Source organism: Amblyomma americanum, chromosome 4 (genome assembly GCF_052857255.1).
Source record: "Amblyomma americanum isolate KBUSLIRL-KWMA chromosome 4, ASM5285725v1, whole genome shotgun sequence".
Classification (NCBI taxonomy): Eukaryota; Metazoa; Arthropoda; class Arachnida; order Ixodida; family Ixodidae; genus Amblyomma; species Amblyomma americanum.
The window spans coordinates 104,593,960-104,597,975 of NC_135500.1; positions in this window are offsets into that span (position 1 = coordinate 104,593,960).

The following is a 4,016-nucleotide window of genomic DNA, read 5'->3' on the forward strand; positions in this document are numbered from 1 at the left end:
TGAAAGCATCTTGCATGATTCTCTGAAGGCGTTCCAGTCTGTTATCTTTGCGGTGCCTATTCTTCTCCTGAGGTGATCTGTACAATTTCGTGTTTCTATTATGTGATAATCGCTTCATAGCCCTTCTTGCATGTTTTTCTATGTTGTTAGCTTGGTTTGCGTGACAAAAGTTAGGTCCGGACTGGTGTCTTCCTGTAGGCTTTTGCGTACTCGGGTTGGGACTCCGGGGTCGGTTATAAGCTAGAAGTTATCATCAGCCACTCCATTCTTTTATGGATTATATTCCTTCCCTCGAGAACTCCTTGCATGATTTTCTGAAGGCGTTCTAGTATGTTATCTTTGCGGTGCCTATTCTTCCCCTGAGGTGATATGTACCATTTTGTGTTTTGATTATGTGGTGATCGCTTTCTAGCCCTTCTTGCATGTTTTCCCATGTTGATAGCTTGGTTTGCGCGACAAAATTTAGGTCCGGAATGGCGTCTTCCTGTACGATGTTGCATAATCGGGTTGCGACTCTGGGGTCGGTTATAAGCTTGAAGCTGTTATCATAGGCCGCCTCTTTGATGTCGCTGCCTTTTTTGTCCGTGTTTCTATTTCAAGGGACCCCAACTGGGGTCCCTTGCGTTAAGGTCTCCCGCTACTACTAGGGCGTTTCCTCTTGCTAGCTTTTTTGTTTCGGAGAAGAGCGTTGCATAGTTTTCATTTTTCTGTCTAGGAGTGCTGTATACGTTGACTACAAAAATGCTACCTCCCCTTCTCCTTTTTCTTGGAATGATTTCGGCGATTAAATGGTCAATAAGAATAACAATATGAATTGGTTTTGGGGGAAAGGAAATGGCGCAGTATATGTCTCATATATCGTAGGACACCTGAACCGCGCCGTAAGGGAAGGGATAAAGGAGGTAGTGAAAGAAGTATAGGATTGAGTGAAAGAATAAAGGAAGAAAAGGTGCCGTAGTGGAGGACTCCGGAATAATTTCGACCACCTGGGGATCTTTAACGTGCACTGACATCGCTCAGCACAAGGGCGCCTTAGCGTTTTTCCTCCGTAAAAACGCAGCCGCCGGGGTCGGGTTCGAACCCGAGAACTCCGGATCAGTAGTCGAGCGTCCTAACCATGGTCAATCCCCGTGTTTGCTATTTTGTCGTTTGCTATGGACACTAGGTTCTCGTTTTTTAGGAGCGCTCTTTCACTCTCCTTTTCCCTTTCTGGAGCGTGTATCCTTGCAGGCTAGGTTTGTGCCTTTGAATTTCTTGCAGGGCTATTAGGTCGAGCGGAGTCATTTTTTTTATTCGAAAAGGAATGCACGGGATTGAAAGTTAAAGGAGTGAAGAACCGTTGCGCTGAGGTAGTCGCAGAGGTTGCTAATGAAACGGTTGTCCATAGTCCACTTCACGTAGTCACTTTCGCGGTTTCACCGCAGGCCCACCTACCTCAGGAGCCTTTTCTGATAGCAGCCGTCGCTGGGCGCGTCCACAACAAGTACCACACATTACAAATGTTCGGTGCAGCGCTACAGTGAGGGCACCTGTCAGGTGCTGGCAGATCTTTGACCCGCCACCGATGACGGACAGATGGTGTCCCCATCCCGAGCCGCCCCTGCCCGAATCCGGCGCACGGATACCTCCTCCTGCCGAGTAAGACTACGGGGGAGAGGGTGCGAACACGGAGGAATTAGAGCGTGTGTTCGCTGGCGCAGAACTCCGAACCGGAGTCAATTGTTTATTTATGTACTGATGTAGCTGCTCTTCTTTTCTGGCGGAAAAGGATACTACCACTCAAGGACTGCCAGCAAGCCTGTAACCGTGGACGCACAACTCCCCGTTTCCGAGGCCTGCGTGCCAGGGGCGAGTAGAAACGTCTTTTCTGGCGGAAGTTAAAATAGTTCAATGAAAAAAATTTCGCGGAATCATGGGAATGTCCTGAACTTATAAGCGGATAAAATTAATCTTTCATACGGCATCATTTATATAACCCTGTGCCTGCGTACGTTTGCTTTGCTCAGTGCGAAATTAACGCAAGTTTTTAGAACGTCTGCAGCCCTATTTCCAAGCCAACTATTAAATGAGCAAGTGCATTTTGCATAATCTTCTATGGGATGCATGCTATAGGTGAAAACTAGAGTGTATGTTAGCGGTATTTGTTACTCTAGAAAAGTGCAATTTTGTAAATTGTAGTTTTGTTGGATCTGGTTGTCTGATCCCCTAGGTTGTCTGATCCCCTAGCTGTGGTGTCTGTTCGTGTTGGTGGAAATTCCGGCCGTGTGTATTAACGCGAGCATTAGAAACGCCTTTCCACGAAGAACCCGGCGCAGTTGGCGTCGACACCGATGTGTGCCGAAAAGCCGTATTGCTCTAGAGGATCCTGACGTCACACGTGAAGGTGTGGAAACAAAAGCGATTAAAACGTCAGAGTGCGGATAATTAGAAGGTGTTAGTTATTAGGACGTTTAAATGTTCGAGATAACTTAATTGCGCTGAAAACTAAAAACGGGGTAATTAATCGGGAATAGAATCCTTGAGCTTCGAGTTGAGAGTCAGACCCGCTACACAGAGGCCACGCACACATATTTTACACAGTGATATAATGTTCAATGTAAATGAGCAATTAAAAATGCCCTCAGCAAGGGGAATCATAAACACCCCAATACCAAACACTTACAGGCCGCAAGCCCTTTCAAGAAAAGCAAGGTTAAGTATGCACCAACTGGGAACGCCACCTTTCATTTTCCTGAGGCTTATTTATAGCAGGAAATTATATAGATATTGCATGGTCTTTTACATAATATGGAGAACGCATGCGTGTCTGCATTGTGAACAGGAGTCGCTGACAGTACTTGTTAACCCTGTTGTGTTATACCCTGAAGGGAACAAAAGCCCCGAAATTTGTTTTTGTTTTGTAGATTTTTCTTTTGGTGCAATCGGAAGGCCTAAAATCTGCAGGTAAGGAAGGTCATCCCGCAGTTACAAATTTTGCTGAATTAAAGCTGTGTTTTTGATTAGCACGAATTTACTATGCACGCTCTGCTCCTTTCCTTTTATTGCGCCAGCCATGATAGTGGCACAGTGATGGACAGAAAAGCGCACCAGGCTGCCGGGAGCACCCTAGTGCAGCCAAACAATTTAGTAATAATAATCTATAATTGGTTTTGGGGGAAAGGAAATGGCACAGTATCTGTCTCATATATTGTTGGACACCTGAACCGCGCCGTAAGGGAAGGGATAAGGGAGGGAGTGAAAGAAGAAAGGAAGAAAGGGGTGCCGTAGTGGAGGGCTCCGGAATAATTTCGACCACCTGGGGATCTTTAACGTGCACTGACATCGCACAGCACACGGGCGCCTAAGCGTTTTTCCTCCATAAAAACGCAGCCAATTTAGGGGAATGACACAATTAGGGACGGCAGCTTTCCTATAATTGCCATGAAAAGCTGTCGCCGAGTGTGCGCTTGGCGGCATGTACTAGACTGCCACTGGAATGGTGTCAGTTAAATTATTCCGGAGGCCTCCACTACGGCACATCTTTCTTCTTTTCAACTTTCACTCCCTCTTTTATCCCTTCCCTTACTGCGCGGTTCAGATGTCCGCCTATATATGAGAGAGATACTGCGCAATTTCCTTTCCCCAAACACCAAATTTCAATTTAAGATGGCACCGGCCGCGGTGGCTCAGTGGTGAAAGCACTCGGCTACTTATCGTAAGTTCGCGGGTTCGAACCCGACATCGGCGGTTGCGTTTTTATGGAGGGAAACTACTAACACCCGTGTGCTGTGCAATGTCAATGCACGTTAAAGGTCCCCAGGTAGTCGAAATTATTCCGGAGCACTCCACTACGGCACCTCTTTCTTCCTTTCTTCTTTCAGTCCATCCTTTATCCCTTCCCTTACGGCGCGGTTCAGGTGTCCAACGATATATGAGACAGATACTGCACCAGTAAAAATTGAGCATTAGAATCGAAGGAGCTGCATGTTAGTATTCGGACTGCTTGATTTTGAGCTTCTTGTAACGGTGTCAAATGT